Raw genomic sequence first — 26,485 nt, 5'->3', positions numbered from 1 at the left:
GTTCACCCTCTTCTTCCCGACCCAATTCCCACACCAACCTACACTGACACTCCTATTGGCCCTGGGGTCCCTTTCCTTTATAAGCATCCAGCAAAGCTCTGCCGCCGACAACCTCATGAGCATAGGAAGGTTGGAGTGCCTAGTGCTTCCTGTCCTCCAGATGATACTTTTGGAAAAACAAAATGAAAATGAAAATCGAACTAACCCATTCACCACCGCTCCTATCTCGGACGGCCCAAAGGAGTGGGGTTCCCAGGCAATTAGACAATTAGCCTTTACCCAGATGGCTGGTGTGGGAAAAGGCAACCGCCCCCGTGGGTTCTTTAGGGTGGGGAGGGTTAAGCAAGGTAGATAGCATAGTGGTGGCATCCCGCGGCCCCAGCTGCTGCGAAATCCTGCAACCACAGCTCAAGTGACAAGCCATGCTCTGGGTATGAGCCCCGACTTTCCAGGGTCCTTCCGGGCACGGGGGTTCAAACAAGCCAACCCAGAGAGGTCGCTGGCACTGGAGGTCATTGTTGGGCCCGGGAAGGGCAACCCTACTCTCCAGGTTACTCTTATGGTTTCTGAATCCACCCTGTCGCAATTCTGTCCCAATTGCAGGATTGCCCAAATTCCTGTCCCCGAACCTCAAGTGAACCCTATGTCCTGTCAGTTGCTCTATCTCCCTAAAGACCTGGGGCTCGACTACTCCTAGGGGAACCCCCCCCTGCCTCCTCCCTCTCTTCACCGGGAGGCTTTGCCCTTCCTGAGTCCTGAGTGGCTGCAGGTGTGGTGAGGGAGGCAGTAAGAGACCCAACGAAGCAAAGTAACACAACTGCTGGAAACTGTAGGGACTTTAAAACCCAATCCTCCTTCAAAGCAGCTCCCTTCCTACGTGGTGCCGGGAGAGTCACACTTAAGGGACGTCGGGTCTTTCCCCCAAGGTGTGTGTGTGTGTGTGTGTGTGTGTGTGTGTGTGTGAAGTGTGTGTGTGTGCGGGGGGGGCCGGGGTGTTTCGCAAATTTAGGCTCCATTCATTTGCTAGTTGATTCCATCTGAAAGTTTGCTATTTGTAGACAGACCCCACAGCCCGAACTCCGTGCTAGATTGCTGGGGCGGAGCACGAGAGGTCCCCGCAGAGCCCTGTTTCGCAGGTGTCCCGTGATTTGTTTGTTTTCCCCTCTTGCAGCAGGAGACCAGGCGGACACCCTCGGGGACACGCAAAGCCACCCTTTCCCGGGAGCTCGGACAGCGACTCCGCATGCAGGATCCTGTGAGTTGGCGCCGGGCCTCGGGGTACACGCGGGAGGCGCTGGCGGGAGGCGCTGTGGCTCGCCGCTGCGACCGCATGGGTCGCGCTGTCCCTAGCCTCTGCCCCCTCCGACCTCCAGCCAGGATCTAGTTTCTCACTTTCCTGCTGCCACCCCCCTCTCCCCGCTTTTCCATTTTTGTATCCCTTCCAGCTCCCTGTCCAGCCTGCACTCAAATTGAAACCGAGTTTGCTTCTAGACTCTGCGAGAGCCGTGGCCTCTCTGCGTGAGGCGGGAGTGGTGGGGGTGGGGATGGAGGTTGGAGGGGGTGCGCGTTGCGTGAGGGAGACTGTATGGGCCCGGGGGAGGGGGAGGTTGGGACACGAGGCCGCCACCAGCCTGCCGCGTGCGCCCACCTGCTCTCCGGAAGGAGGAGACGAGGTGCTGGGGACCCCCCCCCAGCTTTGGCCACGGCCCCCGCGTGGCATGGCGGCCTGGAGCAACCCGGCTGCTGTGCGAGCCCTTGAGTCATCTCTGAGCAGAAAAGAGTGAAAAGGAAGGAAAGCCGCGACCTGGGACTGGTCAGAAAGAGTCAGGGTAAGGTCCCTCAACTCCAGCCAGGCACACTAGACTCTGCCATCCATTTTCCCAACCATTGCAGGCGCAGGCAGGGCTTGCTTAAGGCGGGGCGAACCGTGGCTGAGGGTAGACCTTGACCTTGTCCTGCACCCCCCCCCCCAGCGTTGGAGCCTCAAGCATGGTTTCTGAGTTCTAGAAATCGACAGTCGGGGTGTAGTGGGTATTGAAAGCTCCCCGGACCCCGGGGCAAGACGAGCGCTCAGGCACGCGTGGACAGCTACGGGCTCTGGGTGGCTGTGCACGCTTTGCCGCGGCTAGACACTCTTTCCCGCAGGCGCGCGGTGGCCCGCTTGTGGCTCCTTCCTGGTGTGTCAAAGTGTCCTTTGCAATCTTAGCAGAGGCAAGGTGTCCATGGGGAGCCACGCAGGAAAGGTTGTGACTTGTTTCCTAGCAGTCTGACCAAAAATGAGAGCTTAGGGAGTTAGGAGCCAGCAAACGCACAATCTGGGGTTCCCTACCGTGGCCCAGTGTACCCCTGCAAGCATCTCCATGCAATTTGTGAGCTCAGTCAAGTTTCCTGACACAGTAGATCTCACTCTTATTGTCTTTTTGGAGCCTCATCCCACTCAAAGTGGTCAAGCCTGCCCTTGGGGATGGACTAGGGAAGAGTGCAGGCTATGCACAGACTTGCAGAGGTGCCCATGGAGTGGGCCTGCCTCTCTGCACACCAGAAGTCCCCACTGCCCACAGGACAAGGAGATGGCATGGTGTGTGTTGCCAGCCTCGGTTCCACCTCCCTCCAGGTTTCACACTGCTGGAACTGTCTGGTTCAGGCTGGATGGGGGCACCCACGCCTAGTCCTGATCTGCCAAGAGTCTCACTGAAGCAGGCTTGAGACAGTTTGCATTTCCTCTGCCAAAAGCAAAAGCCAGTTTCTGCCACTATCCCCAGGCAGCTTTTGGAGCTGTGGTTAAGTACAGATCTTAGCCCAATTTCATAGCTAAAAACTGGTGTCACTGACCCTTACTGCCCAAATCTGGGGACTAGAAGTCCTAGATCATAATCTCTCTTCCACCTACCTCTCTCCTGTCCCTCCTAAGATAATGAATGCCTCTTTTGGGTTTGTAGGAGCTATTGGCCTTGTGTTTAGGGGAAGGGAAGGAAGGAAGGAAGGAGGTAGGGAGGGAGGGTGGAGGAAGGAGGGAAGGAAGGAGGGAAGGAAGGAAGGAGGAGAAGGAAAAGACAGAGGAGAAAGTCACACTGAAAGAAAGACTCTGGAAAAGGGAATGGTCCCTTGCTGGCCTCTCCTCTGTGTTGGCCTTGAAAGGAACAGAAACCTTAGGAAGGGCAGGAGCTACCTCTAAACCAAACCTTTCCTCATTCACAGGATATGGGCTTCCTTGTTTGGACTCAAAAGTCATTGCTTAGGAGATACTCACTAGAGATGGAGAGAGCCAAGTGCCCCTCCCAGCAACTAGGTTATTCTGCTTTGGTCTAAACTCGGGTTCTTGAAGTTGAATACAGTCCACAAAGCTCCCGGACTTCCCCAAAGTATTTGGCTTGTACAAAGTTTTCGATCTGTGAGCACCTCCAGCCGTTGTGATGTGACCTTAGGACTAGTAAACTCCCTGTGCTCAGTGAAGCAAAATCAGCTCGCACTGGCATAGCTTCACAGCACTGTGCTGGGGCCGGAATGCCTGGCTGGCAGGTTCCTGGTGCAGGTTCAGTTCTGGCCTCTGCACTTGTCTTGAGGGGGCTTCCAGCCCCCTGGGCCTTTCCTCGCAGGCCTAGGCTTTAGTGGAGAAGTTCTCCTTCTGAGTGTGAGGACTCATGGCATTTCCACCAGGCAGATGGAACCAGGGAAGGAATGGTCAGGGGAAGAAAGACAGGAGACCTGTTTGCTTCCAAATCCAGGAACGAATGAATGAATAAGAATTGTTCCTCTCCGATGTGGCCTATTTTCAAGGAACTCTGCGCAGTGGTGCAAAGGTGTGTCCTTTCTGAAACTCTTTAGTAGTTTCATGACTTACGAGTCAGCCAGTAAAAGAGGTGATGATTTCAGAGACTTTCAGGCTTGTCTTACATGGCCTTACATTATGGTTACAAACAATGGCTACTTTTTATACCCCCCCTCTCCTTTTTTTTTTTAATTGTAGTGGCTACTGAATGTCCTGGAGTGAGCAACATGAATTCTCCTGACCAAGAGAACTTTATGTCCCTAAAATTTCTTACTGGGGGACTACATTCCCTCTCTTCAGACCCACCTCCATGACTTTGGCTACAAACCTGCACTTGGAGAGTGTGGCTCAGCTACCTAGGGATTAAAGATGACCTCAGAGTCAACCACAATTACCCTTCTCACTCCCCCCACCCCCAAGTGTTGCTGGAAGAAGGGATACACCTGCTTGGATAGAATCACAGAATGATCCCTTTAGCTTCCTGCTTTTGGACTCTGTCCCGCCCCCTAGCACAACAGGGCCTTTCTTGGGTGAGGAAGCCTAGTCTCCAGCAGTGGGATATCCCCAGCTTAGGTGCTACCTTTCTTCCTGGCATCTTTCTTGCTGAGAGGGGAGAGAGCACTTTCCGTACTGGAGTTCCTTTGCCATTAAATGCACACGTGTCCAGACAAAGAGCTGAGATCCAGCTGGCAAGAGGGGAGGGATGAAGGGACTGTTCTGAACCAGGGCCTCTAGTCCATGCTGTTAGCCGCACCACTTCATTGTACACCTTAAGTGGGGGCACCAGAATTCATAGATTCTGAGACTGTCTCAGCCACACCTTGAGGCTGAGTTCTGTGTTCCGGCCAGTCGCTTTCACAATCTGACAGTCAGAGTCATTTACAGCGGAAACAGCTTTCTGTGAACACCTCGGTCTCAAGATTTTGACATGAAGTAAAAAAAAAAAGTTTATTTTCAAGTTCTTGTTCACCTTCAACGGGTTGGTTTCGATTTCTATTTCTCAAATTTCATTGCAATCATAGCCCATGAACCAGGTTATGTTTAGCTTCTGTGGGGCAGGATGATTCACCCCACAGTTTCCCAGGTTGTTCTGGCTAAAACTGCCTTTCCCTCATGCTTAGACACAAACTTGAGATGAAAGAAAGGAATTGAAAAAAAAAACCTAGAGTTATTCAAATACTCTCTCTATTCTTTTCCTCCCCTCTTCCTTCTTCTGCAGGTTTGGAATAAATCTAGTCATGTAAACATCTAAACAGACATGTCACAAAAGATAAATGTGACTTTTTGTGCAGTGAATTCTTTGAGGCATTTTCAAGTCCTAGACCAGATTACTAACATGACTCCAGGACACTGCTCCTTTCACAGGAACTGGCCACTGTACCCATGTTCAGAGACAGAGTTGGCTTTACCCTGAGTCTTTATGTCTTTAGTCTCTTATCCAATTGAGTTTATGATCAATTGCGTTAACAAACATTCCTTTAAATAGTTTTCTCCCCAATTTTTAAATGTGTCCAATTTCTCCACCCATGCAACATGCTTGATAGAAGTTTGCAGTTCAGAACAATAAAAAGGAAGCTGCCATTTGTTTCATAGACTTGGTTGTTAAAGCTTTATTTTATTATTGTTTTTAAGTTTTTTTTACCTGGCAATACTGGAGATTGAACCCAAGACCTCACACATGCCAGAAAAGCACTGAAATGCTGAGCTATATATCAAGAGTGAAAGTTTTGTATTTTATTGCTGACATTGTGATAATAAATAAATAAAAAAACAAAGAAACATTTTTCTTGTTGAAGAAAAGCATATGTCATCTTTTCCAGCAAGGTTTGCTGAATAATTAGTTTGTCTCCAGTGCTCTTTATTTCCGTATATCAGATAGGTTGCTCTGCCCGACTTACTTACCTTATGCCAATTAAAGGAAGATTCGAGTTACTGGTCTCTGAAACCCAATCCCTCTTCTTTCCAGCAGAATTAATGTGCAAATATTTTTAATTACACATTTCAGCGTAATTTGCAAGGGAGAAGGTTCCACACATACCCTTCAGTGAGTGGTGGCTAAAATGGCTTACACTGTTTCCAGAGGACATTTGAAAATGGAGAAGTGACAAGATAGACGAAAACTTACTGGCTGATAAACTCACAAATGACACTCAGGGGCAAGGGGCTAATGATGGATGTTCCAGGGGAAAAGGAACTTCAGTGTGCAGTGTTTGGGTTGGAGTTCTGATGGAGGTCACCTTAGGAAGCATGTTGAGGATATGTGACACACTTGTCTGATTCTCCTCATTGAAAAATAAATAAATATTGAGGTGATGTATTTGTAACTAGAAGCAGCCTCTACATTTTCCCCCACTGGAGCCCAAAATAGTACTGTTTTTATTTTTAAATGTGGTAAAGCGCAGGTAACCAAAACCTTATCATTTAAGTGTGTGTGTAAGTTTGTGCTTGTGTGTGTGCACATGTGTGTGTGTGTGTGTTTGTTATGCATGGACATATTTTTATGTGCGTGGGTGAGTATTTGAGCATGTGAAAGTGGAATCAAGAGGCTTGATTCCACTGTATGTGTCTATGTATACACGCGTGTACATACATCCATGTATATATGTATTATGTGACAGTGTGTGGGGGCCAGAGCACAGCTTTGAGAAGTATTCTTCCTTTCAGCTCTGAGGCAGGATATCTTTTGTTATTTCTCCTTCTGTGCTGCTACTTGCCCACCCACCAGCCTCCAAGCTTCCCGGGCATTCCCCTGTCTCCATTTCCATTCTGTCTCTAGGAATTATGGGATTACAGATGTGCCACATATTCAGCTTTTACCATAGAGACCTTTTCTTTGGAATCTAAGTCAGCTCATTAGGCTTTCACAACTACTGCTGTTACTGTTGAGCCGTCTTTCTGGACCCCGTTTTTGAGGCAGAGTCTCTCACTGACCTGGAGTTTATAGTTTGCCTGCTCAGCTGTCAACAACCTGCAGTGAGCTACCTGTCTCCACTTTCCTGCCCCAGCTCAGGGGTTACGAACAGCAAGCAGCCTGTTCTTTTTTGAATTGGACTTTGGGAACCCAAACTCGGGTCTTCATGCTTGCATAGCAGGGATGTTCGCAATGGAGTCATCCCGGCTCCTGATTCTGAAGAATTCTAATGTAAACAGTCGGTTCTTCTGATGAAGACTCTAGTCTGCAGCCAAAAGACTCAATAGACACAGCTCCTGAAAAGAACCCAAGCCTGAAATAATCGGAGTCCTAAATAATAAGGACTTCAATCCTGTCTACACTTTATTGAAAGCAGACTCGCACAGCATGGGAGGGAGAAACCACCTCTGTTGTTCAGGAAAGGTAAGCAGCTGGGCCTCCTCTGACCTTTTTTTTTTTTACTAGAAGGTCTGACTTGTCCGGATAAGCTGTCCCCTGTGAATAAGACATTTTATCTCCAGGTGACAGCCCCTGTTATTTTAAAATATTACTATGGAATTCATCTACCAAGAAATTTCACCTAGCCTCCTCTGTATAAACAACATGAAGGATCTGCCTTAAGCCAACAATAACCAGGAAAATCTAAGTAAAGGTCGACAGATTGTCCCTAACTAGTTTCTAGCCGACAGACCTGGGTATTCAGGTAATGTGCTGGTCAATTTCCTGGGAGAAAGGCTTTGGAGTCAGAAGGGAAAGAAAATAACTACAAGGCATTGTTAAAAAGATAGCAGGCATGGTGGCTCACAGCTGTAATATCAGCATCCTAGACGCTGAGATAGCGAGATTGTTATGAATTCAAGGCCAGCCTAGGCTGCATAGTGAAATTCTGTCTCAAAACATGCTTAAAAAGTCAGTAAAAGAGAATGTGTAGAAATGGACGTTATAGAATGTCAAGGCGTCTCTTAACTCACCTTGGTTGCCTTCAGACAATTCATTTATTGACTGAAATAATACACACATTAGTTTCAATCAAATTTTTATTTCACTTAGTTATCGAGTTATGGGATAGTAAGCCCTGCTGCAAATGTGGGTTTGAGACCTCCTCCCCCCACCCACCAGTTCCCCTGGGTTTCTGTGTATGTTATTTTATGGAGAGTGCTATTGGGTAAGCCATTGGACATTTTGTAAATGACATGCATAGCTGTTACCAGACGAGTCCTGAGGACCTCCAGGGACTACAGCCCTTCACTATGGGGTTACTCCTCCATCTCATATTATGGTGGGGATAAGAGCGAAGGAATACTTATGAGACACCAAGCATTTTGAAGTGCATAGGTATTATTCTAAGACTTATTGTTCTAAAAAATGAACTGGACATGGTGAGACAGGCTTATAACCCATTACTTGGGGCCCGAAACAAGAGGGTCATGAGTTCAAGGCTATTCTGGGCAGCACAGAAATACAAATACTATGATAGCAATGACAAGTAAGAAATGCAATTGGGGGATGCATGTAGATCAGTGGTAGAATGCTTGTATAGCATGAATGATAAGTAACTTTGATCACCAGCAACACACACACACACACACAGTTTTTCTCAAATAATATTGTAAATTAGGTACTCTCATTTTCCTGCATTTTAGAGGTTGAACAAATGGAGAAATACTCATATAGCTGATAGGAGACAGCTGGAATTTTTTGTATACTTGTCTATGAGACACAGTCTCATATATCTCAAACTATCTTTCAGCTTGCCATACAGGCAAGTTTGACCGTGAACTCCCAATATTTCTGCTTGTACTTCTTGACTAGAATGGCAGGTCTGTGCCACCACTGGTGGCAAGAACTAGATATTGAACCACAAAGTCTGGCTATAGAATCCTTGTTCTAGTTTATCTGCTACAGTTATCATGACTGCTTAAAATCTAATACCCACAAGTTTCAAATGAAAAGCTAAATTCCATAATTGATCGATCCAGTGTGTGTTATTTGGGTTCCCATTACCTTCCCAGACTTCTCTTGAAGCACGGGACCTGCTTAAACGCTTGGCTACTTTCCTCCATCCTGTTACGGCTATAGTCACCTTAAATGGGTGCCTTCTGCCACCTGTTCACCCCAGCCTAGCTTGGCTGCATTGTTTGGTTCTCTATCTGCTTGAGCCCTAGACTCAGCTATTTTGCTACAGCTAATATAGGCTGAAGGCAAGCACAAAAACCGTTACAATCAAAGCTGGTAGAGAAACTCCGATGAGAACCAGATAAAGGACCTTCAAGCACAAGCATAATTCTGCAAGGGCTTTTGTTGCTAGAAGTGACCCGACCACAGAGCAGTGAGACCTCGGTGAGTTGCTCTTTCTTTTGGTTTCGCTCTGCCATTTCCAGTTTGAGGAAGAGACGTGACAATCATCAGATCTTCACAGGATCAGTCCCTGTAGGAGGGGGGATGTTGAGGCTCATGAGCAACCCCCCACACACACATACTCCCTAAAGTTGTGTAGGTGGAGGAAGGCTTGGTTGGGTGGGCCTCCAGGACAGTAGAGAAGTAACATTCATGAGGCGTCTTCAGTGGCACAGGCATGTCTTTTTTTAATGTATTCACACTGCAGGTCAGACTCTTCAGTGAGGAGGTCAACTTGGGTAGAATCCTTTCTTTTTCTTTTTTAGGGGGAGGGGGTGGTTTGTTTCTCTGTGTAATAGTCCTGGCTATCCTGGAACTTTCTCTGTAGACCAGGATGTCCTTGAACTCAGAGATCCGCCTGACTCTGCCTCCCCAGTGATGGGACTAAAGGTATGCGCCATCATGCCCAGCAGAATTCTTTCTTCAGTGTGTTGATAACCTCCTTATCTAGAGTGAAGAGAAATCTGCATTTCCTTCCAAGGCAAGTCATGTGACCCTCTTTGAAGCATGCAACAAGCACTTAAAACCAAGTTTAAAGATCAGAAAGGTAGGCTAGGGATATATCTCAGTTTGTAGAGTACGTTCCTAGCATGCCAGAGCTCTGGGTTTGTATCTTGGCACTGGATACACCAGACATGATGGCACATGCTAGCACGTGGGGTGCGGGAGGCAGGAAGATTAGGACTTTGTGGTCATTCTCGGTTACACAGTGAGCTCAAGGTCATCCTGAACTATATGGGACTGTTTTAAAAAAACCTACCAGAGTGGTTATGAGAAAAACCAATTTTACAGAGAGCAGATGACTATATAAATGTGTAGGAGATATAGTGGACACCCGACTGATGCTGTGTCTTAGAGATGCCCAAGACTCACTTGGGAGGCAGAGGCCTCTCATTTCAGTACTTGTTTAATGTGACATCTGTGAGTCACAAATAGACAACCCCCGGTCTTCCAACAAGCAGGCTTCAGAATAAAACAGGCAACCTTCCTGCTGTGGTGTTGGTCATTCAGAGCGATGGTCACGGTGCCTTAGCTTCTAGAAAAGTCCTCTGGGTGGACAGAGAATGAACTAATTGCACAGGGCACCTTTCCACATTGGTATATATTCTGGTGCACTCTAGTTTTCAATTATAATTATTATTAGCAAAGGTGTTTTACTAGTCAAATAGTCCTTCTGTAAATATGTCGATGTCAAACAAAGTCTTTATCGTTTATTGCTCTTAAGGGGTCTGTTCCTTCTTGTCAAGCAGAAGAAACAATGGAATGTTCTGTGTGCTGTGTCCTATTTCTTAGCCTTCTTGACAATTTGGTGAATTCCAGGGCCATGAGTGTGAGCCTAATGTACTGTCTACCAGCTTATCAGGCTGGCTGACACGGTTGCACAAGGCGCAGTCAGGCCAGCCCCGTTTGCTCTCTTTCAATATCAGAAACCATGCTTTTATGCTGTGATTTTTCCCCCCTTGAAACACTACCAGATGTTAAGACAGCTGCAGACTTACTGTGCTGTTGGACAGTGTGTATTTTCTGCCTGTCAACCTTCAGGGCAGAACTTCATATATGTTCTCCTAATACGGTGCTGCGGGGTAAGTGGATTTAGAAATGGTGTCATAAACTCCACAGAGAGAATCTAGGCTCAGGAATAATTTCCTATGATGGTACAACTCACAAGGGCCTAGACCTGCGATTCAAACCCATCCCTCTGATTCCAAGGCCGCGTCCCAGAGAGCATGAAACTACCCGTAGTTTCCAGAGAAACGATGTTTATGTGTATGTTACCCCCAAATAGTTTCTTGAGAAGTCATGGGTGTCCTGCCTTTCCTTGTGGGATGCTTCCAAGGCTTGATTGAACTTGGCTATCCTGTGATGGCCAGAGGGGATTTGAGATGCGCTGTTCTCTACAATATTCTCTGTCTCCTTTATGTAGAATGTAGGGTGTGCAGAACACATCAGTGAACCCCTGTGACCTCCGAAGGACCCAAGATACTAGTTAGACAGGGAGAGTGTTATTCATGATCATGGGACCCACCGGACCTCCCTCCATCCCCAAGATGGTGGTGTATTCACGCCCTAGTGAAGGTAGGTCTCTGGTGTGAACACGAGGGCAGGGTGTAGTCAAAAGGCTGGAGTCCAGGAGTCCTGGTCAGCCCAAGGTTGTCGTTGAAGGTCCTGGGTTGGATGTACGTTTGGACATAGAGTTGATGCTAGAAATGTCTCTGTTCTCTCCACCTGAAGATGCTTGTGGTGGGAGAGTGCTTGCCATGTCCTTCAAGGATTCTGAGATCATCTTGAAGCAGTCAATGTGAGGAGGGTAGGCTGACAGGAGTCTCATGACAGCCCACCTACACCTGTGACTGGGATGCGCTAGGCGTTAGGTACATAGCTTTGACTAGGTACACAGCTGTGGGGAGGAGGGAAGCATAGGCATTAGGGGAGTTACCTTAATCCAGGTATTTCCCTACTCTCCTGGCTTCCTCTTTCTCTCCCTACCCCCACACTTTCCCCTGCTCTCCTCCCTTCCTCCTCCACTACCTCCTCTCTTTCTTCCTCCTTTTCCTCCTCCTCTTTATCCTCCCCCACCTCTCTTTTACCGTCAGGAAGTGCCTGTATCTAAACAGAAAAAGAAGAGCTTGGCGCCTGCTCAGACAAACCAAGAGTGGTGTCCTCCCTCACTTGATGGATAGATTTAAATAGTTTAAACTGTTGACATTTATCAAATTACCCTGGAACCTTCCACATCACCACCTTGCTTCACACACACACACACACTCACACACACACTCACACACACAGACTTCTTAAAGAGGCCTTTCAATATTTGCTTTTTTAGTTATCATAACATTCAAGGATGCGTCACCTTTTTATTAAGTGCATACTGTACACATAAGCAGGCCTCACCACCCTGTTTTTCTGTGCTTATGTAAAATAAAATAAAGACACGTAGTATTAACCCAACAATTCAGGTAGCCGTTATCTGAATATTTAAATACTCGAGGCAAATTGTATTCTCAGTGTTTCCAGAATTATTTGAATACATGTTTAGCTCTTTATCCTCTGGAAGGGTTCTTCGGCTCTCCCCGTCTTAGTAGCATTTACTCTTTCCATTATTCTCAGTGGGGAGGACTAGAGGTCAGTGACTGTCTGCAGGGAAACTGTAGCTGTGGCTTTCTCAGAAAGAGTGAGACTCAATGTTGGTATGGTCCCAAACAGACATCTGCTAAGTGCTAAATGGAAGGGTTACCAGCATCGTGCTTGGCTTCCAGGGGTTTCATTTGGCCTTAAAGATCAGAGAAGGCTTACTCCAGGAGATTGCTGTGAGACCACAGGTAGAATTGGTGGAGCTTTGAAAAGGAAAGAAATAGGCCTGAGGTTTTATATAAGAAGGCAAGAATGTAAATAGAAACAGAAGTGGGGTTATGTAAGGTCTACTGGGAACGCAGTAGAAGCATGTTTAGGATGAAAGGAGGGGGGCGCTAATCGGGGAGAAGACTAATATTATTCAGGGCTCCTTAGGTCCCATATACTGTAAGGTCCGTGGACCAGCTGTCCTCACATCAAGCAAAGAGGATTATTATTGATTGTTTCGCCATATCCAGTGTGTAGCTTTTCTCCTGGGAAGTGTATGCTAAGAAGCACAACACTTCCCAGAATCCTTTGCATCTAGTTGAGGTCAAGCAATTATTCTCAGTGATGGACAGTGTCTGTCCGCCCCCAACTGAAGTGATTAGGAAGCCATGGTGCCTTTTCTATCATGGGCCGTAGAAGGGGATGATGGGCTATAAACAAAGAGACTTCAACAATATAGGGGAAAGAGAGCCCTGAAATAATGGAGGCTGAATCTGTTCTGGGTTTTGTATGCCGAGCCATGAGTCGTACTTGGGTCAAGCTCTGAGATGTGTGATTTGTCTTTCAGAGCAGCAAGAATCGCCTTGGTCAAGATGGGCGTGATTACAGCCACGTTTCACAGTGGCTCCCATGTGGCTCCCAGCTAGTAGGAGCAAGGGCCAAGATGTGGGTGCAGGCTGGTCTTCACAGTGCTTCTCTGGGTCCATCATCACCCACATGTTAAAGAATATCCAGTCTCCCCTGTCACTCCAGACATTGTCTACAGGTCAAGACAGGTGGAGGTAACTGTCTATGCAGTGATTCTACTTGGAAGTCTATATTATTATGGAATAGAATAAGTGCTTTGAAAAATAAGGTTCTGTGGGCTAGAGAGACACAGCCCCATGAAGACATGACATCCCTTTCTACAGTGAGGACCTGAGCTCTCATCTCTAAAACCCACCCGAAGTTGGATAGTGTAGGAAGCATCTGTAATCCCATTACTCCTAAGGGTAGGTTGTGACAGGGTGGTATTCACTGAATCTTTTATAACTTTTCTCTCATTTTCACCTCTTTTGAAACTGTCAATTCCTTGATCCCTGCTTTGGCTCACAAGTCATTGATCACATAGACTTGTAGCATGATCACATGATCTCCCAACTAGTTACTCTGTGTCTTATATCAACCCAATAAGGGCATTCTTCACAAAACCTGGAGAATGATTTTTTTTCTAAAATGTAAATCTGACCATTATTTCACTTTCTTCTTACAACTCCTCACCGATTTCCGGTGGCACACATCCAAATTGTTTTACAGAGCACAAGAGGCCCTCCATGGCTTGTCCTCAAGTCTCTCCAGGCTTGTGGCTGACATGCCACTCTTCCCCACCCCAGCTTCAAACACCGTGAGCAGCAATGGACTCTTCATTTTCCGTCTGCTTGCTTCTGTGTGCTCCCCTGCTTGATAAATGATTATGTGTCCTTCAGAACCCAGAGGCATGACCCCCTTATACACCCAACATGGTGACACTATGCCAACCCTCTTCCAGGGAAAGTGCACTGCTCTTTCCCTGTGTCATTATTTGGAGAACTTCCTTTTTGGACTTGTCTCTCGGGCTGTGAGCAGAAGCTGTTCTGGTCTCTGTCCTGCGTACACTTTTGTAACAGAACTGGGCACTAAAACCTGATATTCTCACAGAGAAGTGTGAAGTACCTCAGGGATACACTATGAGGAAGTGAAAAGGGCACAATGTGGGAGAGCTGAGTTGATATGGAGACACTGACTAACAGAAGGGCTTGTGTGGAGATGTGAAAGTTGTCCCATGTACCTGAGGAAAATGAGCTGCAGGGAAGGGAGATGGAGAAACCCTGTGGAAGAGGGCACTTGAGTCTGTCATGGTGAGTGTCTGTAATCCCAGCCCTCAGGACACCAAAAGGAGGGCTCTGAGACTGAGGCTATCCTGGGGTGATTCCTTATTCATATTCATTTTCTTAATGTGTGTGTGTGTGTGTGTGTGTGTGTGAGAGAGAGAGACAGAGAGAGAGAGAGAGAGAGAGAGAGAGAGAGAGAGAGAGAGAGAGAGAGAGAGAGAGAGAGAGAGAGTTAAAGTGTAAGGTGTTGTTTAATCCACTTTGGGGTCATGGAGAAAACAAAGTTAGATAATGAACTTAAATAAGAAAAGGTTGCTTGAGTTCCATTTGGGGATCCTTGTCCATGCTTGGTTAGCCTGTTTCTTCTGTGTCCACAATGACACACATATGGCAGAGGGAGCGTGTGACAAGGAAGCAGCTTACCTCTGCCATGCAGCAGAGAAAGGAAGAACAAGAGGAAATGAGGGACAGAGGAATGAATTGATGTCCCAATATCCTTTCCGAGGACCTGCCCTGTCGATCGAGCTTCTTACTACCAGTCCCAAGCCCTGAAAGTCTCCACCAGTTCCTAACAGTGTCCTGGCTGACAATCATGCTTTTAGTACTTGGTCTTTTTCAGGGGTATTTAAGATAAGAGCAGGCACACTGGGGAGAATCGGGAGGGCTGTTTCACTGCAAGTCACATGTGTTTCTACTCCTTCACATCTGCCGTGCTGTGATTGTGTTTATGCAAGCCTTACAGTGCACTGGCTGTGAGCTGCTTGAAACAATGAGGCAGCATCAACTTATTATTATTACTCCTTTTCATTTTATTGCGTTCCTTGTACCTGTCCCTGTAGCTGTGTGTAATATTTGCCAAGTAAATGCCTTTGCATGTATACTCCAACTGATCCCAAAGGCCTGCACATTTTCCCCCACACCAACAGTAGAGAGGAAGGAGCAACAGCAACAACAAAAAAGAACAAGAAGAAGAAGAAGAAGAAGAAGAAGAAGAAGAAGAAGAAGAAGAAGAAGAAGAAGAAGAAGAAGAAGAAGAAGAAGAAGAAGAAGAAACCACCGAAAAACTGGAAAGGCAAGTTGGAGCTCAGCGGTAGAGTGTTTTAAATCTCTGGCTAAGAAGTTACATTAAGACATAAAATGTAATTAAAGTTCAAGTTTACATTTACTCTCCAGTCCAACCTTTGTTTCAAATAGTGCCTCTGTTATTTTAAAAGCCATATAGTATTTACTCAAGGGACATTCTCTCTTAAGTAAATCAGAGCCAGCAGCCAAGTTAAGAGAAAAAGACAGAGTTGGTGCTGTAAAAATCAGCTATGATTTTATGCTGAGGACCAAATGGAGTCAGAAAAAATCCACAGGAGAAAGGCTAGCCATACAGAAGACATGTTATGACCACTGCTTAATGTTCACTTACTGTCTTTTGGTTTTGTACTCGATGTTAGGATTAGGCCATTGGGGTCAGTGTAGAGAGAGGCTTGACATTTACATGGCCTGTTGCTGGCTTGTTTTTGGAGCACAGTTCTAAAGAGATTCATATTAAAAGGATATCCCTGTTTCTTGGGTCATGGTCATAAAAGAAACTGTTTTTGTCTCTTTAATTTAGTCAGAACCACACAAACAGCTTTTATGTACACCAAGACAAAGCTGAGTTTATAAATGTCCTGTGAAGTGTTTGGGATTAAAGTTGACTTGTGCGAGACCTTGTCTGAAGCCAGTTTGCACACAGTCATGAATGAGGCTATTTTAGTTTCGTTAACCAGGACCAGGATGAGAAATTCTTCAATCACACTCTTGAAATCAGAATCACTGTCCTTTGTTGACTTATTAGAAATCTGTATTGTAAGGTCCCATATTTACAATCCACGTGGGATATGTGGATAACTGAAGCCAAGGACTGTATTTCCCCCCAACCATGTGTACATAGCTTTTGTATGTACAGCTCATCCTCTTGAATAGTTGTGAAATCTCTGTCGCATGAGCCAAGCAGTCCTCCTTGCCAGTCTATCAAAAAGATTTACATTAATTAATTTATTTGTATGTGTGCACACACATGCACATACATGCACATACATGCAAAGCTTGTAAACACCTTGTGGGAATTGGTTTTCTCCATCCACCTTTTACAGCGTGGGTCCCAAGGATCAGACTCAAGTCGCCTTTTTTTTGTGTGTGACAGGCCGTTGTATGCATGATGCCATCTTAACCCTTCTTGTCAGTCTTAATGATGAGAATCGGAATCGAGCATCATGTGACAGAGAGTCTAAGCGTATTGATTCCAGTGACTGGCTGTAGCAAGTCTGGAGGATCCAGCGGCACTCTGCAGTTATGGCTGTCACGTGGGAAGTGTGGACCTGACATGTTTCCGGGTAACTCCAGTCACAAAGAGAGGCTAGCTGCTGGGAGGTCTTGGAGCAGCTAACGATTGTAATTAGAAGGATCTTGAACCACGTGGCCTGGGTTCATGTCCACAGCTAGCAACTTCTTAGTATGACAGTCTGGGTTTCCTTATGAAACTCCTTGATTTTCAGCTTCCCTTGTGCATGGTGAGGTTAGTGGCACACTTACCGCCCGGGCTTGCCAGGGGAATAAAAAGTTACTATCAGCAAAATGCTTGGGACAGGGTCTGCTACACAGTAAGTAATTTCTAGCTGCTATGATTAGATTAGGAGAAAGCTCAAGAGATGAGCTTTAGAAAGACAAAGATTAATGAGGGCAAGGTCAGTGGAACTTCTGGTGAGATCTAAAAAAAATTGAATTTTTTTTGGTCAACCATTAAATACGCATCATCTGCTTGACCTTTTAAACAGAATTATTGTAGAGATTGCTTTCTATAAATAGTCTCTAAAAAGTATTAAGAATATCAAAAAAGCATCCAGAGAGGCCGGGGATGGGAGGGTTATTTAGTGAAGACTAGAAGAAAACTTAGGATGCTTCAGTTTGGTGAAGGGAAAGTTCACAAACCAGAGAGTGAGTTCCTCTTAGAGATGGGTTTCTATTGTATATAACAACAACAAGCATTTACCCAGCAATTGCCAGGTCATTAGAATTTGGTTTCAATTTACTTATTTGATTCCACTTTTTTTTTCAACTATGTAACTTCATTGGGTGCTCATAAAATTCCACAGAGCCCAATTCTCTTCACTTCACCTGATCCTAAGCAGAGGCTCCAAGGTGTCCTGTGACCCTTTGAAGCTGCATGTGACGGGAAGCCCAGTGGTGAGTCCCGTGCTGGTCCTTATTGTTCTGCTTTGTGGTGTTTCCCTCTATTTGCTGCTGTTGGTGTTAATGTCTATCATTAGTAGGATGTATTTTGGTTTTGCAGAGTACTTAATAGTCTTGTAAATGATGCATTCTTTTGTATGTGTGTTTATGTGTAGAGGTAGGTGTGTGTATGTGCATATTATCGTGTGAGGGAGCAGGTGCACGTGTATGCACATGTGTGTCCTGGCCAGAGACCATCCTCAGGTGTTGCTGTTCATTTTGTTTCTCTGAAACAGCCTCTCATGGAGACCTGGGAATCACAGGTCAGGTGAGACTGGCTGGCCAGGAGCCTCAGGCATCCGTCTCCTCTCCTCCTCAGGGCCAGGATTCCAAGTGCAGCCACAAGGCCTGGCTTTGAGAAGTGCGTTCTGGAGATAAAGCTCAGGTCTTCAAGCCAACACAGCCAGCGCTTACCAGTTAATCAATCCCCACCCCACAGCTTTGTCAAACATTCCTTAAGTGACAGCTATGGAAGTTGGTTCACACAGGCTTGTTCCTCAGGCCCCATGTGCTGTAGCCAAATTCCCTAACAATAGTTTCTTGCCAAGTCCATACCCACCACGTTCTACCTGATGACAGTCAGAAGGAAGAGGACAGAGGGGACCCCAGTGAAGGGCGAGTATAAGCAGCAAGGAGGCAGGGACAGTGCAGAGCCCACACTAATCTCAACCTGCCTTTATAAGCACAAGGTGTCTATGTCTCAGTAGAATGACTGACTGGTTTTCTGCCCTCCACCCAACTGTCAGACTAGGAACAGAAAACATCTGAGTTAGACTTCAGGAAACTTTCAAACAGCATGGGTATTAAGATATGAGAGATGATGGAGAAAAATGTTTCCCCATAACTTTCCAAGACATGATGTCATCTGCATGTGATTATGCTTTATTTCAAGTGGGTGTCCTGTCCAGTTCAGGATGAGGCCTCGTCTGTAAGTCTGATGCATATTTCCAATCTCTCACCTTGAAAACCTCAAGGACCTCCTGGGTCGTTATTCGTTTGGTCTGAATTAGTAGAAAATTGTCATACTCTACCTGGGACTTTGCCAGTGTGATGATATCCAGAGTTAGGAGCTGCCAGCAATCACTATTATGCTCTGTGATGGCTTTATGGCTTTGTACATCTCTCTCAAGATAATTAAGATATTTATATCCATAAAATGGAAAAGTACCTACCTTAATCTATTTTATTTCTAATGTCTACATAGAATCCAGACATTTTTAGCAGGCTGAGTAAGATCTCAGGATCTTAGGGAGAAAACATTAATAAATCTTTCATTCATGTATATAAAAATTGCCATTGAGAAAAATCTTCAAAGCTGCTGTTCTGTGGATTTGGAAGTGAGTTTGCTGCAAAGCTGCCCATTCATCAACTGTGTATTAGATGTAGTCTGCTATAAAGTCATTTCATTCATTCATTCATTCATCTTCTTTACGTTGGGTAGTTATGGAGTTGGGATTCAGGATGGTAAAGAAAAAAGGAGACAAAAATCCTGGGCTTCCTGGAGTCTATGTGATAGTGGAGGAGTCACTGGATAGAATTTATGGTAACTTAAAGGTTATGGAGGAGATAATAGAGAAGGGGTGGGGCCCTGGGACAGCTCTGAGGGAGGGGCTTTTGAATGCAGACCAGCAGGACTTAGGGAAGCTAACTTTACACGGGGAGGGGGAGGGAGCAGCATGCCTACTGTGTTTGAGGAAGAGAGCAGAGCAGAAACACAGGAGTAAGGCAGCAAGTGTGGGAAAGGGGCTGAGAGGGTTTGTGGGTGGATGCAGGGGAAGTGTTTGGAGATGTGGGGTTCCACAGGTCCGAGTGCGGGGCATTTGACTTCCCATCGCCCTAAAGCCAGGAGTGTGGCGGCCACACATGGGAGACACCCGTGGATGGGGATATGCATACTGGCACTTACTAGACATCAGCCACGCAGCAAGTGTCTTGTCACTCCATGCTCTGGATTCCAATAGAGAAAGTGTTTCCCCTAGCAGGCATTTCTAACCAGTGTCCCTGAGGCCACATATACCCCAGGATAGACATGAGTGTGACACCAAGGCAATTTGTGAGCTAAAATGTTATGTGATTTCTTTCTGTGGTTATGTTTTGTAACTTGATCATGTTGTTCTAGGGCACGGGCCTCTCGGGTGTCAATGTAGTGTTCTGTAAAAAGGTTGCACATGCCTCTTTACATGGCCCAGCCTGGCAGAGGCAGTCCACATGCATTCTGATAGAGGCCACACATACGTAACAATATAAACAGTTTTTTGGACTTGCATGCATAGTGACAGGAATGCCCCATCATTTTCAGTGGGAATCTTTATTTTAACTATGGGAGGAGATGTGAGCATCAGCTGCTCCCTCCTTTCAGGGTTCCAATGAAAACTCAAAGTTTGATTTTGCCCCAGTTCAACCTGAAGAACCAGGGATTTCGTTAAGCTCAGAGATATATTCCCAGCAAACTCTGCGATACCGGCAATGCCGCGTGTCCCCGGGTTATTGTCTTATGAAATGGAAGAGCTCCGGTTTTGTTGTAAACTTATGTCATTGGTGTAGCTAAACACCCTGATCTGTGATGACTCATGCTTCCTGCCTTGCCCGCTTCCAGCATGACAACGGATAAAGACTTGCATGCATGTAACAAGCTGTTCCTGCCTTCTGCGTCAATGCCAATCACCTCTGAAGGCAAAAGCAAAACCCATAAAGCTTCGGAGACTAGGCCGAATTTACACTTCTTCCTCAACCTTAGTTGTTTCCATCATTATTACCATACTCTCCTCATTAGCATACTCTCCTCATTAACATACTCTCCTCATTAGCATACTCATCTAGCAAAGTAGCAGTAAGCTTAAAATTTTAACATTTTTTCTCCGTATAGAATAGGAAAATGCTCTAAATCTGCATGGTGAATCTTATGAATAGGTAGTGTTACAGTTGCAGCATGGTTTAGAGATGGTTTGAGTGTCTCCCTTAAGATTCATGGCAAAGGAGCTTGGTTCCTATCCTGATGATTTGTACTTGAACAAGAGAGTAGTGAACCTGCTTTCTCTGCACAGTTCTTCAACCTCAAAAAGATGTGACAGATTAGTACCGGAAAACTAATACGGATTTCATTCCCTGGTCCAAATCCTAAAGAGGAGAGTAGCGGAGGATCGGCAGACATTGATAATCACCCATCATTTGTCCTCAGGTGATAAAAGATCACTTCAACAAATAAACAAACAAGCACACAGTCAGTCCTCAAGGCCCCCAACTTCATTTTTATTGTGGCAGTGGCTTTGCGTTCAGGATTTTGTTATTGAAATCAAGTTCATTGGGTATGGAGGGATCACACCTGTAAGCTCAGCAGGTGCGAAGCTGAGGCAAGAGGGTTATTGAGAGCCAGTGTCAAAAGAAAAAAACAAAAACAAAGAAAAAACAAGAAAAGCAAAAACCCACCCCAAGCAAGTAATAAAGAATGCAGCAAAGCAACAAATAAACATGTCAGGTTTAGATACGCAAGGGGATGCCTGGGAGCTGTTTGTATGAACATGGCTCAGGGCAGGATGTCTGCCACCGGCCCACTGAGGTGGTGCAGGAGTAACTCACCTGGCCAGAAGGTGGGGCGGCTAGAGCGGCTGCTGGTCCACACTCTGAAGGCGGGCTTGTGGTGCTTGGCCGTTCTGTAGTTAGCATCTGTTTCTATTACCCGTTCTCAGGTGCTTGGCTCCGCTGTTAAATCAGTTGGCTGTGAGGAACAAAGCCCAGGTCTGTATTGTGATCTCAGTCCAGGAACTCTGGCGGAAGCCTGAGCTTGGTTTGGTACTGCCATCCCTTTTGGTCAAGGCTGACATCCTTTCTTCTGGCACTACTGTGCTACAAGAACTAGGGCTTCCCTATGGCCTTGCGTGACTCTTCAGATCACACCGGGCTCTCTCTGCGTGTCCTGCCTGAAGCTGCTGTGGAGGCACACTCTTCAGATGCGATGCCGGCACAGTGTCTTTAAGGGGCAGAAGGATGGTGAAACACGGAGTGGAAACCCTCTGCGGGGACACATTCTTCCATCTCTCCAAAGTCTCAGCCAAGATGGGGCTTGACCTTCATCTTCAGGTCACTAGACATGTCTTAATTGGAGAATACTTTCTGAGAGAGATTGGAGGAGAGAAATTTTACTCTGAATCCTGTTTATTCCCTCTATGTTTTATGGACACGTTTTTGAACGGTCTTCCCTCCCTCTCTGTTCTTCATCCACCATACCCAGCCTCAAACAGTCTTCTCTGTGCTGTGAGAAGCACTTTTTAACATTCTGCTCGTAGTCCGCGGTCTCATCTTGTCTCTTCTGCATTCCGTGGCGCTCCAGGCAAACTTTCTGCTAACTCTTCTGTCTGCATTTAACTTGTGTTCCTTTCTGCAGTCTCCACCTCCCCAACATTATCTTTTCTCTTTGTCTTTCAAATTCTCACTTCTTTGCTTCCATGACTTTTTTCCCCATTTTTACTGATCACTTCTTCGAGGCCCTGAGAACTAGTGTCCAGCACTTGGTCACAAAGCCAATGCCACATATTTTGGATTTCCATGATAGAATGCTGTGTTTTGTAACATCTTTCCTTTAGTTATGTACAACCATGTGAAAACTACCTCAACACTCATTGCCTTAAAGATGCTATATTTTCCTAATGATTTTGTGGTCCAGGGATTTGGGAAGGGATGGCCAGTCAATTCTTTCTCTAGGTCTCTTCAGCAGTTGTAGGCAGATAGATGTTGGCTAGGTGGGGCTGTGGATACAGTTACATTTGGACGGGCAGAAGTCCAAATGGGTCACTTACATGGCTAGCAGTTGACGTTGGCTGTTGTCTGAGAATGCAGGAGGGGCTGTTGACCTAAGGCCCTAAGCCATGGACTTTGCACAGCATGGTGGCTGTGTTCCAGGAGGGACAGAATGTTTCAAGAGACCTGGTGTAGTTTCTAATGCATTTTCCTTAGTGCCAGGACACTGCTTCAACTGAACCCTAAAAACTCATAATCAGTAGATGGAGACCCCGTTTTCTTTATTTTTAAGAGTCTATTCTTTACCTACTTCATTCACATAGATAGTATAACTTGATTGCATTCACACACCCAGCCCCAGGGCCACAGACAGCCCCACAATCCTCTCCGACTTTCATATTCTCTCTCTTCTGTGAGCTTCTGAGATGGGGATCAGCACTCAGTCCTCGTGCTTGGGTGTCAAACTCTTGGTTGACAGAGCCTCCTGCCTCATTCGGTAGGCATTGTCTAGGTGAACATTCGGTAGGCATTGTCTAGGTGAAAAAGGCTGCCCATACTTTGTTGTCCTTGTTGGTTTCCCACAGTAATGATCAGAGCCTCGTAAAACCACCCTGCCCTCAAGGAATACTGGTGACGTGAGAGCACAGAGCTAAAAATTAGAAAGGGCTTCTACAGGGCTCGTTAGTTCTAGGCAAGAGTCAAAAGGAATTTTAATCCATTGAAAAACTTTTTGGAGATAGCGTGTTGCCATGTAGCGCAGGGTGGCTTTGAAATCTTAATCCTCTTTATCCTTCTAAACACTGCGATTATTGGTTTGTGCCACCATGCCCAGCCTCAATCCATAGAAACAAGAAAATCTTGCAGAGAGCCTTTCGTCCTGAAAAGCATCTAAAGTTTACAAAACCTTGCAAACTTTCTCAACATGGTTTTGCCTTTGGAGCATTCTTGTTGCTGCCAGAATTTCAGTGCCATGTAGGTATGTGTGAGGGCAAAATGTACTTTCAGATAACTCCAAGTAGGGCCTGACACAAAATCCTAAACGTACTTAAAACTTAAGATTTTTAAAAAGGCATTTTTTTTTGGTAACTCAATGGTTCTTGAGTGTGAGCTTTGTAGTTGGTACCTGTTGCAATGTCAAAAGGCCGCCCGTGCAGAGATGGTCGGTGTGTAGGTTTTAAAGTTGTGTGAATCACTGTCATGAGGATCTATTTGTTGGCTTCAGTCAGGCAATGCACCCTATTTTATAGTCTAGCAGGATTCACTGACATTTTAACCGTGGCCCATCGGAATCTTGACCTTTTAGGGACCAGGGAGATCTCTCCATTGGTGAAGTGCTTGCTGTACAAGATAAAGTACCTAAGCCGCACCCTCAGTAACTGTGGTTTTAAAAGTTGGGTGTGGTTGGGTGTGCCTATAATTGTAGCTCTGGTGAAGGGAGAGGCAGGGGGACCCTGAAGCTGGTTAGCCAGTCAGTCTACACATCAGTGAGAGACCCTGTCTCAAAAATTAAGATAGACAGCAATCGAGGGAGACAGCCAGTGTGACTCCCTGTCTTAGTTACTTTTCTATAGCTGTGATAAGACACCAAGAGAGAGTTTATTTGGGGCTTATAGTTTCAGAGGGTTGGAGACCATGACCATCATGGTAGAGAGCATGACAACAGGCAGGTAGGCGTGGTACTGGAGCAGGAACTGAGAACTTAACTTCTTGACCCACAAGCACATGAGGGAGAGAGAGCTTGAAGCCTCTTGAAGCCTCAAAGCTCACCCCACTGACACACCTCCTCCATGAAGACCACACTTATTAATCCTTCCCAAACAGTTCCACCAACCGGGGACCAGATATTCACATATATGAGCCTATGGAGACCATTCTAATTCAAATTGCTACAGTCTCTGACCTTCACACATATATACAAACATATATAACAAAAACACAGACACACATACACACAAATCATGGCATTTTGTTTCGTTGAGCTGGGTTCTAGTCATGGCGTTGCAGTGTACCAGAGCATTCAACTACATAACTGGTAGGTTTCAGGGATAAATCAACCTTGGGTCTTTAGCCTCTTGATCTATGTGTTGGAGATGGTAATGAGAGCAGACCAGAGCAATCTCTTGTAGCCGTCAACGACAGTACCTTGACATTTTGGCTACTGGACCTCAGTAATCTACCCCTGCTTTTCCTAAAAATATGTGGACCTGCTCCTAGGTCACTTTGTTATATGGCTACACACTTGGAGCAAAACACTGAAGAGTAAGGAATCTTCTGGGATGGCTGGGCATTTGCCTTTGAAAGCTGAATGGCATTCATGCATAGAGAGGGATGGAATGGATATGGTGTTGTGTCCAAATTCTGAACCCATCAAATCATCAAGAGACCCATTTTAAGGCTAAAGCAAAGAGTCTTTTATTATTTAGCGAGTTAACTGTCTTAACTCAGTTCCTTTGTCTGTCCAACACAGCAGTTGGTATGAGAAGGACCCAAGGAGCCATGAGGCAGGGAATTTTATGGGGAGAGCAAGGAGAGTGTCTAGGGGTAAGCAACAGTCTCATGATTGATGCACTTCCCAGCTTGGGCGACCTGGCCTGTGTTGATTGGTGAACTGGTTGCTATGGCCTATAGGCTCTCCCAGGGCGGTTGCTATGCTCTCCATGCCACCGTTAATCCTCTTTACCATAAAGCACATCCAGAGCTCACTAGTCAACTTCTGATTGGTTCCTTGCCACATAGAGGGTATCTGACCTCCTAGTGACTGAGGCAGGCCCAGCAATGTCATATTACTGGGTCTTTTCTGCAGTCTGTCATAGCTGCTAAAGCAGGGTACTGGGTGAGGGTCTGGTCCCTTCAAAGAGGGTGACTCCAACTGGCAGACACCAGAGGTAGGGTGAAATTCGAGATCAGATGGATACCATGGTCTGGAAAGAGAAATCACAGTGTCGTTCAAATCAGTAGTTCTGTATGGTCACCGAGTTAGGAAGACATGAGCATGACAGAGGTGAACAAGAGCATGGGGACACTTGCACCTGCTGGCATCCTCTTGTCTCTCTCTGTTCCATGTCTGAAAGTTTTCATTGTAGAGGTCTCTCAACTCCCCGGTGGGGCTGCCTAGGTCTCCCATGTATTCCTTTTGTGTTTTTTGAATCTCTTCTGAATGGTTGTTCTTCTTCTGTTTCTTTTCCTGGTAAGTTGTTATTTGTATACAGAAAAGCTACTCATTTTTCCATTCTTGACGTAGGATTCCACTGTGGCCCAGACTGGCCTTGAACTCCCAGCAATCTTCCTGCCTCAATGCCATGAATACACAGGACTGTAGGTATGTGTCACCACTCATGCCTTCTGATCACTCAACACTGATTTTCTGCCATGTTGTGTGGCTGACAGTGTTAGCCTTCTGGTGGCATCTTTAGGATTCTTTAAAGTCTAGGAGCATGCAAATTCAGAGAGACTAACAGTGCGTTTTCTCTTATAGGCAGAATGGAGATGCACCTATGCATGTGTAACACTCACAAGAGGAGTCAGGATGATTGACAGAGGATTGAGACCAGTAAGAGGAGGGTGGAGGAGTGATAACGAGCAAAGAACAGTGATGCATTTGTATAAAATACAGAAAAAAATTAATAAAATGAGGCCAGCAGGCGATTCGAAGCAATCTCCTTAGCAGTGGCTTCAACTTACTCCCATGAACTCACAGCTCATTTTTAGAGGGCTGTCCAGAGAGAAATTCTGAATCCATATTTGGCATATGTACAAAAGGGTATCATGACTGATTAGCAATGTCTGCCATGAATCTCAAGGCTGAGTGGGCCTGGCATTCACCGGCAATGCATATGTTGTCTGTGGCCCAGCTGATCATGTGGAGATGAGGTCTACGGAAGGCTAGAAATGTGGCTGAAAAGTAGACACCCACCCAACGGAGATGATTTTTCCCTCACTGAGGTCAGGTCTCACCATTGTCAACTATGTTAAGAATTTACATGGTAAAATATTAGTAGGGGTTGTGGTAGAGAGTGCTTGCTGTGCAAGTGAGGATCTGAGTTCAATCCCCAGTGCTCTCTGTGGTGACCTCGCCCTACTTAACAAAAGCCAAGTCTGGAGAGACAGGTGGAATCTTGGGCTTGCTGTCCAGTTGGGCTAGTCTAACTGGTGGGGTCTGGAATCTAATAAGATACCTTGTCTGACAAAGTAAGGCAGACAGCTCCTGGGAAAGAACATCCA

General features: G+C 45.9%; 1 protein-coding gene across 1 annotated transcript in view; it reads left to right on the top strand.

Annotated features, from left to right (window-relative positions):
- Positions 1 to 873: 873 nt before the first annotated feature.
- Esrrg (estrogen related receptor gamma) overlaps positions 874 to 26,485 on the top strand; it is a 604,577-nt gene continuing 578,965 nt past the window's right edge. The window contains exons 1-2 of the mRNA XM_040737769.1: positions 874 to 926; positions 1,172 to 1,255. The gene's annotated coding sequence lies outside the window, so the exon portion shown is untranslated. The remainder of the gene's footprint in view (positions 927 to 1,171; positions 1,256 to 26,485) is intronic.

The sequence above is a fragment of the Mesocricetus auratus genome, unplaced genomic scaffold (assembly GCF_017639785.1).
Source record: "Mesocricetus auratus isolate SY011 unplaced genomic scaffold, BCM_Maur_2.0 Super-Scaffold_100676, whole genome shotgun sequence".
Taxonomy (NCBI): Eukaryota; Metazoa; Chordata; class Mammalia; order Rodentia; family Cricetidae; genus Mesocricetus; species Mesocricetus auratus.
This window is presented reverse-complemented; position numbering and strand designations above follow the sequence as displayed.